General features: G+C 47.9%; 1 protein-coding gene across 1 annotated transcript in view; it reads right to left on the reverse strand.

Annotated features, from left to right (window-relative positions):
- Positions 1–4,613, reverse strand: part of PLXNB1 (plexin B1) — a 68,935-nt gene extending 64,322 nt beyond the window's left edge. The window contains exons 1-2 of the mRNA XM_085323948.1: positions 4,590–4,613; positions 2,549–2,610 (exon numbers count right to left, since the gene is read on the reverse strand). The gene's annotated coding sequence lies outside the window, so the exon portion shown is untranslated. The remainder of the gene's footprint in view (positions 1–2,548; positions 2,611–4,589) is intronic.
- Between the last annotated feature and the right edge of the window lie 7,500 nt (positions 4,614–12,113).

Genomic DNA, 12,113 nt, shown 5'->3' on the forward strand with positions numbered 1-12,113 from the left:
AAAAAAAAAAAAAAAAAAAAAAGAGCTTATTTTCACATAGGTACCCACCTGGTCACTGGTATTACACCTGCAGTGATTTCAGAAGCAAACAGTATTAATAGATTTGGAATTTTATTCTTCATCCCATTGTGGATATATGCACAGCTGTACTACTTTTCCACTAAAAGCTCAGATGCTACTAAAACAAAAATCTAGCTGTTATAAGGTTAAGCAGTTAAACAAATGGAGCTTATATGTCTAATAGAAAAGCTCAGCTGGCAGTGGAAGACATCTGGAGAACAGGATTTCAAAACAAGATGCAAGACCAGACAGCAATTTGCAATTTGGACTTGTCTTTCACAGGAACGTCACATTTTGAACTGAAGCAGCAGTTTAAGGTAGCTATGCAGAGGCATCGTGTCAAGGATGAAGGAAGCTGTGGTCCCAGATCCAGACATACAAACCCCCCCACTATTCTGACCACTTTGCAGAGAGCACACCATACAGAGAGCAGCTTGCCAGGCACAGGAAGCAATGAGAAAGATCTGCAGCCAAAATGCACCATTACATTCCCCATATTTGGAAAATTCCTCCTCCACACCCCCGGCAAAGTGAGGGGTTTCTCCTGAAGGATTCCTGACTCACGCTTAGAGCAGTGCAACAGTGACACATTTATTGTTATTCAAAAGGAGAAGAGGTGCTCCACAGAAAGTAAGCAGCGCACAAAACATCTTCTCTCCTCTTTAAACAGCATAGGGACCAAATGGGAGGGCAAAGTAACAGACACTCTCCCAGGAGAACTGCTGCTGCACAAGAATGAAGTAGATAGTGACTTGGATAATAATCATAACTCACGTTTCAGAACTTTGTTCAGCCATGATCTTTTGCACTTATAGGTACTAAAAAACATTTTCTCTAGGGCACTTCTGCTGGAGCACTCTTTCAATGGGATCTGGACAGAATCTGCTAGATCTCTCAAATACAGCATACAGGCAAGTACACAGACCTCTGTCCTTTCTGCAGTCCTTTATTTTTATGTACCCTGAAAGCATGGATCCAAAAGAAATTGGCCTGAATTCAAATAATCTCAAGTACTTACTCATTCCCTATTTCAAACAGCTTTGATTTAGTGGTTTTACTTGAACCACCCAGAGCCAATGCAAAGCTGAGGAAACCAGACTCCCCAACCTTCGTACATGTGTTATGTGTACTCAGGATTTATTCTTGGAGGCTCTAGTTCAAAATAGATTTTTCCCAAAGCCTGCTCTTTAACATCCAAGACTTTAATCCAGCTTTACTGCCAAACTGAAACCAAACAGGCAGCATACATGCAGCCTGGAGTAGGGTTTCTCCCTGGCTTTCTTCATTGCTTTTACTTCTGCTGAACCCTCCTACTGCTACAGCAACATGTCCAGCAAGCAGATTTCCTCCATCCTTCTGATAGAAGGGCTCCTGAACTCCCAGGGCTCTGACATGATATTCATCTCTACTGCAATACTTGATGACTCACCTAAATCAGCACCCAATGTCCAGGTGCCAGGGTTTCATTCCCCAACCAGAAGTTCACACAGATCTGCAGATCTCTAGCAGCTCATTCTGTCCAAGATTTCTGCTGTACCACCCTACATTTGATATTCAAATTCCAGTATTCAGATTCCACACATTCACTCAGTGTGTTTTGCCAGGCTAACTGAAACAGGAGTTGCAGCTATCCTGTTTAACAGGAAGCAGCCTGAAATGAAAACTCAGCTTCAGGCAGACATTTCTTCAAGGGTCTATAGCTGTCAACACTAAGCTCTGGCAGCACAAAGCAGCTCATCACATTGCATGCCTATTGGCAGCCAGATACGAATATCACCCCCGACTCCAAGAAGCTGTCTGCAGATTTGACCACACTTGCTGGCCCAATTTTGGCAATACCTCGTGGTCAGAGAGTACCTTTCTTTCATTTTTGAAACTTTGCTAATCTTGAGGTCTCTGAAAAATACTGTCTGTAGGTTAAACCCATTCCCTTCTCTAGCAAATTCAAAATTTAAAAGCTCTTTGTCATATTGCAACAGAGAGAAAAGTGTATCTCCAGAGGTGCAGAGAGGACTCTGGCAAGAGGTGTACAGTGAGACAGCTTGGGCACCTCTGCAGTCCACGGATCCCAGCTGGTCCCTCAGGAAGAGGGGCAGCTACTGGGGAGGAGGACCAAGACAAACATGGAGGAGAAAAGATACAGACAACCACTGAATCAAATGCATCTACTTAGAGAAGAACTCTGCAGATTAGTACTCCAGCTGAAGGGACGGCCTCCCTCCTTTACAGGGGTCAGCATAAAGGGAACGACTTCATACCCTCACATATTGCCACGCATCCTTTCCCATGGATCACGTGTATGTGGGAACCCCCTTGTCCAACTGATCACAGTTGGTACACTTCTTCTGGTGGGTTCTACACAGTAGCACCAAGAGGCTGCCCAACATTACACTGTCTGCACAAAGCGAGATGATCAGGAACACCGAGGAGCCCAGTGGGCGGCAGTCAACGGGTGTCCCAGTGCTGACTCCCGGCGCATTTTGCTTACCATTTGGACTCTTGGGAACGTTGAGACACCTTCATTTCTCTTACTGAAGAGTGTGCCTCAAGCTGGAAAAAACAACATAACATGAGATGCAAAGACTATTTTTCCAATAAATTAAATCTGTGCTGCACTTGACTCCTGCTGTGGTTCCCTTCCCCTTGAGGAGGCAAGGTCTGGCCAGCTGCACAAAGTCCAGGCAGCCCTGGGAAAACAATGGGATCTTTTTCTTTCCTGAGTGAGCCTTCCCATTCACCCTTCTAACCATGGCATGGAGGACACCCCCAGTGCGTCTGCAGAGGAGAGGAGTCTGTTGGCATAGCAACAGTACACCCTAACTCTCTGCTAATGAACAGGGATAAAATGTTTTGTTCTCATTAGGAAAAATACAGACACATTCCTGATTGGTGAGTAATGTCTCTGCCTCTGGGAGATTAGCTCAGAGCTGTGCAGCCTGAAACAGCCTTAATTCAGCCCACGGCAGTGCTTCCCTTGCACAGCCACTCTCCAAGGACTCCACATCTCTCAAGGGCAAGTCTACAGAGCCCTTCGCCTCCGGGCCTGAGACAGCTCAAGGCAAGAGTAATGAGAGAAGAGGCTTGACAGGAGCGAAGCAGAACAGGCACAATGGGAACACACCCCTCTGCCCCCTCAGGAGCGCTGCAGCAAACGCAGCAGCCCACGTGCAGCGCTCGCTGCACCTGGGCACGGGCTGCCGCCGCCGCAACCCGGAGCTGCTCTCCCGCGCAGGGCTCGGATCAGCCCGGCGGGACGCAGGCTCCCACGGCAGCCACGGCTCCCGGTGCCGGACGGACAACGGGGCCGAGCGAGGAGCCGCAGGACACTCGGAAGCGGAGCGTAGTGACCGTTCAAGGCTTGGGTGGGGACAGTCGAACACGCGCTGCTGTCCCCCAGTTGTTAGTTAGGATTTTGCCATCTAACAGCCAGCAAGATCCATCTGCCAGGAAGAATCTCTGTGAACTTTAGTGTTTTGCAAAACATTCGTGAAGACACCGTTTCACCACCCGTGTTCACATCTAGCTGCTGGCCCATGCTACTCCCTCTCCCTCGGCCTTGCAAGTAAAGTCTTTGCCCTGCACAGGCAACGCTGCTTCCCACAACCTCTCCCCTCCAGGTCCTCGTGTCACCGGGGCCAGCACAGCAAGTGTGAGCATCGCAGTGCTTCAGCCTTCCCACAGAGGATCTGGGGTGGGGGCAGCAACTCTGAACAAACAAAACTCTAGTCTCCAACCACATATTTGCCATACTTCTTGTCATAACAGGGTCTGCACACTGCAAGCACAGCCCCCCTGGAATTAAAGCACGGAATTGCACTCCAAGCCCAGGATTCATCCTTCCTTTACGCTACCACCGAATCCCATCTGCTCCAACCAGTGCCTGGCATTCAGAACTGTAGAGAATATTGACTGAACACCTTCGTCCTCAGAGAGGACTTCAGAGGATATTTCTGGGGTCTGAACCGGTGCTTTCTCCTCCCTGTGCTTGTAAATTGTTATTGGTAAGAATTATCATCACACGCAGAAGAGAGATGGGCCCTGCTCCAGGGCAGAGCTTCTCGCCCTCGCAGCCCTCCTGGCACTGCTGACTGAGCCACAACGGCTTTGGGCTCCAAGGGAGCCGCAGGTCACACTCCAAGTGAACATTAACGCTCCAGCTCACCAAACTTCCACCCGGTTTTCCCTCCTCTCTCCTGCTTCTCATGGCTTCAAACCACTCAACTCAGCAGCTCAAAATAGTGTGGCAGAGAAGGTGGAGTCAGCGTCAGGAAAGAGCAGCCCTGCTACTCCGTGCGTCGAGAAACTTGCACGTCCTCTAAGGAACGATCCCTCTTCAGACACTACTCTCAGCCAGAAAACCCACACATTAACCTGGGCTATGATCTGCTCACAGAAGTGCTGGGAAATTTCAATTTCTACCTTACACACTTCCAGCTGAGAAAGTTTCTTTCGGTCCTCTAGGCACGAACTTGACCGCCTGTGAGTCATCCCGGTCTGCCTAAAGCAGGGAAACAAACCCGCGATCTTACCCAGCGGACAGCAGCTGACCGAGCGGCGACAGACCCCGGCCTCGGCCGCCGTCACTGCGCAGGTCGCGTGAGCTCAGATCTCTCCCAGACCGGCACGCAAGGCCGGAGGGGCTGGGGTGCTGCTTTCTGGCCTCAGGGCATTTTACTTTGTTCCAGGAATTATCCCTCCCCCAGCCGGAGTCAGAAAGGAAAAGCCGTGGGAATGGAGCTCAACACCCCTGAGGTAGGCTCACCCCCAGCAGCCCACAAGCGCTTAACTCTCTCTGCACCAGCGGGCAGCGGAGCCTGGCCGCCGCCGGGCCCTCCGGCAAGGGCGGTCACAGCTCCAGGACGGGCCCCATCCCGCGCCCCACGCTGCCGCTTCTCCCTCCTCAAGGGCCACCGCACGCGGGGCCCGTCCCGCGCCGGGGCCGGCCGCGCCGCAGGCTCCGCCGAGCGCAGACCTGCCGCTCGCCGGCCGCAGGGGCTCGCGCGCCCCGCGGCGCCTGCTGCTCCACCTTTCAGGGTCCGCATCCTCGGCCAGCACGCACACGGCGAGCCAGGAGGGGAGGGCGCTCCTGCCGTCCTCCCGCGCCCCCCGTCAGCCTCTCCCAGGGATTACCCACCTAACGGAAAGATAGCTTGAACGTGGCACCAAAACGCACTTTTTCTTCCTTTTGCTCCCACACTGCTGCTCAGAAACCTCAGGAAACTGGCCCTGGCTGCTCGCAAAGCGTGTGGCCAAGTCAGTGTCTCAAAAATCACCCGGCACGTCAGGAGTTAAATTACCATTTCCATTCTCCTGACCTGCACCAACGCTGACTGAATATCAAGCTATTCTTTGCAGCTTGATAAAGCATGAGAAAGCTGAAGGCCTCACACACTCCTCTTTTCACAGCTTGGCCTGCTGCCCACAAGCTGTCACTCCCTGGCACCCAGGGCAAAGAGAGAGAAGGAGGCCAAACTACAGCCAGCTGCAATGAATCACTCGCTCCCCCCAGTCCCCTCCTCCCCAGGGAGCTTGGATCCCTCCTTCCGGCAAGGGGATAATGTCTGCTTGGCTCTGCCGCTTTCTTTCACAGAAGCCATCCTTTTCGAGGGCGGGGGGGAGGGGGCTCAAATTGCAAAAGCTCCTGGCCGCAGAAAGGCTCAAAGCAGCTCCCAGCAAGACCGAAGTACAAGGATTTCTGCTTAGCAGCTGGATGGGAACTCGCCCTTGCAAGTGCTCAGCACAAACACCACTTAAAAAGAAATCTGATGTTAGCCATTTGTCTAAATTGCCGGGAATTACGGAGAAAGGCTCAGGAGCAGAATCTGAAGGAGACTACTCATCCCTTCATGCCCCACTCATGCAATATTTATTTCAGATACTGGTTCCCACTGCAATCTTTTCTTAGCCTCCCTTGTCCCTCTCACCACAACATCCAGCCCAGCTATCGCTGCTCACCAGAACCTTTCCAACATCAACACCCTTTCACATTTATTTTAATGGGTTCCATAATACTAACTACTTCCCCATGTTAGTATTCATTCTTTATTTTTTAACCATAAAGCAGCAGAGGGAAATGCATTCAAATTTCAGGGTCAACAGAGTCCAAGGCAGAAAGCAACTGAGAAGGAATAGAAACACCAAGGTCATCGCATGTCCTCCCCAGCCCTGAGTTTGGAGAGCAAAGCCTTTGCAAGGTAAAGCTGCTGCCTTTCTGAGAAAGGGATATTCATAAAGAGAAAAAACAAACAAACAAACATAAAAAAAAGACCCACACAAGAGTTCAGTCTCTCACCACCAACTTTAGCATGATCTAACTAGTGGCACATGGGCCCAATGTAGCAAATGGGATATTTCCATGCACTCATTTCTGTCTCCCACGGAGAAAGGCGTTCACTGCACCACAGGCAGTGTCCCTGCCTGAACAGTCGCATCCCTCCCCTAGTACGGAGAAAGGAGCTGTGAACTGCACTTTGCTGGGAGAAGAGTTTCACCCCAAGCCCATAGAAGGTAAAGCCTCGCTGCCTCCGAGGAGAGATAGGAGATAGCCTTCCCCACAAGCACTTGCTGCTGCTTCCAGCACTGCTATTCCCCCATCCCCACCAGCAAGCCGGTAACGCTCCCTATCCCAGCCCCCATGTTCACAGCAGCAGCACAACACTGCCTGCATCCCTTTCCCTCTGCCAGCAGCCATTCGGACTCCAAGTTTAGCGTACCTGTCTGCAGGTAGCGCGCACTTCACATTCAATCAGGGTCACAACAGAATTACACTGGTTTTTCCTTATCTCTTCCTGTATTTCTGGGGTGATGGATGAAGAATTGCAGTTCCCACTTGGCACTCGATATCCTCGATAAACTGGAAAGAACCTTCTATATCCCTAAAGTCACTTTTAGAAATGAAACCAAGCCTTAACAAGGCTCTTCCACAGTTTATCAAGAATTAAGTAATCACAGTGAAAGCTGTTATTTCATACTTTTTCAAATAACATGGGGTTATATATAAAACATATATGGTTTTATCCCCTATGATACAGTGAAAGCACCTTGCAAGGTTTCTGATGCACTTCTATACAAGTACATTAGCTAGTGCCTTCTCACAACACCTGCAGCTGCACAAACTAGTATTCTGACAAGATGAGTATGTTGAGCAACCGTAACTTAGCAAGTTCTGGAAAGCAGCTTACCCCATGTGCAAATCTAGTACAAAGCACTGCCTAACTGCACACACACACACACACTTTATTTTGTTGAAGGAATGCTACCTTATTCAGCGTAACCCTCCTCTGCCAAAAAGACCTGTAAATGCAGAGCTTAACAGAAACAGTTAACATCCCGAGCGCTGTTCTGAGCCGTCTGACCTCTATATGCATCTATATGTAATATAATCCAGTTAATAATGCTCAGAGTAGCACTCAGAAGCCCTAGTACAAACTAAGACCTCACTGTATTAAGTGTTGTATGATAGTTGTGATGATGATGCTGTTTTCTCTTCTGTAAAATTACTGAGCACCATACGAAGGAACCAACCGTAATCCATATTTTACAGGAGTTAGGACACAGGAGAGCAATGTATACTTTTCAAATGTCTTTTTTTGGCAGCTAAATCGAGTTAGTATTTTCACAGACACACTGGGGGGAGGGAGGGAGAAAGGGGAACACTAAGGTTACTCTCTCCAGAGCAGACGGGCAAAGGCCCAGTTCAGCCAAAGCTCACTGAGGCTCTTTATGCTCCTGCTCCAGTGACAGAGGTCACTTGTAGAGGACTGAACTCGATCTGGTACGGGACTGCCTGTGAAGAACACTGGCAAAAGAGGCTGAGCTATATCCTTTTCTGCAATTTGTATTTCTTCAGTATTTGGGAATACCAAAGGCCCGCACTGCCTTTGCTAGCGATATGCTCTTCAGCTCCAAACTGAAATTTGCATTAAATTTCTCATGCTCTGAAGAAAGGAAACTCCTATGTAGGTTTTGTGACGAAGGTAATTGCTTGCTTGTGTTTGCCTGAACATTTAATTTCCACAAATCCTAATTCTTTTGGATCAGAGTTCAGGATATTTTCCTACAGAAAATATAGGTCAGATCCATCTTTGAGCTACCATCCTGTGACCCTCTTGCGATGCACATTGCACAGCTGGTGTCACAGGCTGCTCACACCTCCCAAGCATCCAGAAGTCACAGCTCTTCAATTCTCTGGCTTTTACAAGGCACCAGTCTGGCCTTCAGCTGATCACAGTTCATGAGCTTTCTGCACTTTTCTGGCTTCGGAACTGCATGTGTTTGAAGCAAACAGAGTTTAGATGCCTTCTGGCAAGGTGCCCACAGCAAATGTCTCAGGAGAGAAACCCACCATTCCCCAGGCTCGTACAGATGAACAGGCATCCCCTCCCTTCAACATTTTCCCCCTCCTCTATTTCTGACGGGGGCTGGCCATTACAAGGGGGAATGGAAGAGCTCTAGGGTCCAGAGTTGCAGCAAGTGTACTCACAGAAACATCTTGCAAGAGGAGACAGATGTAAGTAGCTGAGTACTTAAGAGGAGGAGCCTTCTGCAGAAGGGCAAACACCACTGCAGAATAATCTCTTAATACAGGTCGCTGTTTCAGATTTGTGCTAACATTGAGGCAGTGTGAGAAAACATTATACCACCATGAGCAGGAAGAGGCTATGTACAGGCACTTTACCCTTGGCTAGAGAAGGGAAAGAGAAAAAAGGGGGGGAACACATTTTTCAGCTCTGTTTTGCTTTTCCTCTGGTGCTTCGTCTCCCAGGTGACAGGAATCCTGCCAGCTTGCTGCACAGTGCCTGATCAGAGCCCATCCTTTCTGCTGCCCGTGGAAGGTGGCACCCTGAGGACTGAAGGATAAGGGTCAGAACGGGACTGAACCGAAACGGACACTACAACGAGCTTTGCAAAGGCTTCAGCATTGGCACTTTCTCTCGAGATCAACAAGACGAGGGGAGGCAGGAAGAGAAATTTTTACACAGCTGTTTTTTAAATCAGATTTACAGGAGTACAATGAAACAGGGTATGGTCATTGGTGAAGGGAGACTGAACAAGTTAATAGCTAACCAGAAAGACCGCAATGAGATACCACAACCTAGAAGAACAACAGTGACGCTGAAACTGTCATTTGCAGGTTAACTGGGAGCTGCTGCCTCCAACCCTTTTTCTGCACCATCAAAACAATCACAACTACAGTATCATCATCCCCTGCAAAGTCCTCGTTCTTCTAGGAGGAAGTGATGGTTAAAACCAACAAGCTTTATTCCTTTTTGGGTGCCCTGACTGGGCAGCGATGAGAATCAGAAAATCTGGTCCTGACTTTGGCTCCCAAAGGAAGTGCTGTGAAAACGCTATGAGGAAGTTTTGCCGTAACACTATGGAAGAGCCTTCCAGCTTCCTGAAAAGGTAGTGAGTGCAAAGATAATCCCACGCAGAGCTGCATTAACACAGCAAAAGCAGCATTCCTATTGCTCTGATAGACATTCCCAGGGCTGTCAGTGGGGACAGGAGGAAGCTAGCTGCTGCTTTATCTGTGGTCACTCCGGAGTCAAATCACCGAGAACTACAAAAATCTCACTGGTCTCATGACTGTGGTCCAGGAGAAAGGTTTAATTTCCACAAGGATATTCTTGTCTATTTGTTGAATGACTGACTTGTTTTAGAATACACTGAAAAGGAAAAAAGAAACAAATGGAAACGCCCTACTATTACTTTGCAATGCAAGACATTGTCACTGTCACCTTTCAGATGTGTAAGCATAAGAGACAGCAGCAGCTGGGTTGTGGTAATTAGGAGGAAGAGATGTAGAGGCTTTGGCTCACATCTTTCTATTAAGATGCAGTTTGCACTATGGCAGGTTTTACAGTCCCTAATGAAAATGAGCCATCTGCATCTCTCCAGTAGACCATCCTCATTTCTGAACCCTTCAAACAGTTATGGGAAATCAGCATCGTCTCCCTTACCCTGCTTTCTGTCAGGCCCAAATGCAGCCACAAAACCATCAATTCTCTTATGTACAGGAGCACTGGCTCTGGACTTGTTCGCAAAACACCTACTGAGTTCAAAGTTGCATTGTCCTCTCTATACTCGATGCAGGGAAGCTAAAGAGGATGGGACTGATCTCATTTGACTTTATTCGCAAGCAGTCTCTTCGGGAAAGCCAATAACTTTGGGAGAGTCTCTGCAGACATTCCTCTGCTGCTTTGCGCACTGAAGAGTGGCTGGTTGGTAATCCCCTTTTCAGTCAGTGAACACAGACCCAAAGGTTTTCACCCCCGTGAGCTCAGAAGTTTTCATTTCCCTTTGAGAAAGGCATTTTCCTGGCAGTTTTCAAAAGCTGCATTTGTAAAATAGGAAACCTCAAGGAATGTTAAAGCAAAGGAAGCAAGCTGCACATGGACAGCCTTTCTACCTCAGCCAGGAAAGGAAATGCCTTCTCAGCACTGATGCCCCATGAACACAACCTACTCTGCAACTACCAAACACTGGATCAAAACAAAGTGACCAGCTGCCCACCCTACCCTGTAGAAACACCCAACAGTTTCTTAGTTGTTGGTTTCAGATCAGCTTGGGCAATTGCCTTCAAAAATCTCAGGAGAAACAAAAAGTTCATCACACACACATTTCATGCATATGCCAGACAGGAAAGGAAAGGAAAGGGTGTACTTCAGATGGCTGGGACAAATTATGGAGAGGTAAAGGTATTCTAGTGAATTCACTACAGAGAAAACACAGTCACATCAGTGTGTTTTTTTTTTTGTTTGTTTTGTTTTGTTTTTAAACTTGCAGTCCATAGACCTTTGTCATCTGCAAAGACAATTTTAAAAGCAAACTGATTGCCATATCTATGGTGGAAATTGTTGAAAAGTCTGAAAGTTCAAAAAGTTTAAAGCTTGCTTCTTTAAGTGCAAAACATTCAGATGGCACAAAGCCAAGTCCCAGAAAAAAAGCCCCAGTCAGTAGCACAGGAATGCCAGCTCTTAACACAAACCAAAAGCATACAAATCCGCTGGTCGGGCAATTCAACAGTATCGTCTCCCACCAACTCTTGCTTAAAATCACACTCTTAAAATTCCAGCTATTGTCCACCTCCTCGATTCTACGCCAGGGAAACCTAACTGAAATCTGACTTTGACACTGTCTAAAGCAATCAGCCGAGTGAACCATTTTTCTTACCTCGCTTTGGGAAATTCCTGCTTAGCGCCTGCATGAAGAGAAATGAGAACGCTCCACACCACGCGTCGGGTCGAATCCATTCCATCACTTGTAGCCCCTTTGGAGAGGCATTCCTGAGGCACACTGTGCCCTAATAAATCAACAGAGCTGCTCCAGGTTTCCCTGGAAGCTGGAATTCTGCAGTAAAGGCAAACATCTCCCCAGCTAAAGCAAACACGGCTGCTGAGTCCCTGCTGAGCACCCACAGCTACTGTTAAAAAAAAAAAAAAAAAAAAGTAACCGAGAGAAAAGGTGGAGATCACAAGGAATCTAGCTGACAAAAGCCAATCCAACTTATTAAATATGGTCATGGTTCTGGCCCTTGCTTAGGGATTCCTCTGCATAAAAACGTGCTTCAGTTTAGCAGAGCAAAAATACAGGACTTCACTTTTAGAGCAATGACCACTTTCTCCCTGACTTGGATGGTAGTTTTTGCCTTTAAGGAGAGCATTTATTTTAGCATTTAGTAAACTCATGTAAAAGATCCCGCAAAAACACAGAACAGAAATAGCCCAGTCTTAAACAGCTTATAGCTTAACTCTAAATAAGTGAAGACAAAGGAAACAGTACTGATCAGTACGACCGGCAGTCAGCTCAGCAGAACAAGGGGACTGCTGTTTCCAAGGGTGCAGGAAGTCGGGGAGGGTGTTTTTTTTTTAAAAAAAAACCTACATGACAGGAAAGATCTGATGCAGGATTTTCAAAGAGAATAACGAGGTGGGGTGGCATACGTTTATGTGCAGGCCATCTCTCACACAGAGAAAAGCAAGACAAAGTATTTCAAAAGCAGCCCAAGGAACAACGGAGGCTGATGTTACTAGACCAACAGCAGGACTAAC

The sequence above is a fragment of the Rhea americana genome, unplaced genomic scaffold (assembly GCF_003343005.1).
Source record: "Rhea americana isolate MKP2758 unplaced genomic scaffold, rheAme1 scaffold_120, whole genome shotgun sequence".
In the NCBI taxonomy this organism is placed as follows: Eukaryota; Metazoa; Chordata; class Aves; order Rheiformes; family Rheidae; genus Rhea; species Rhea americana.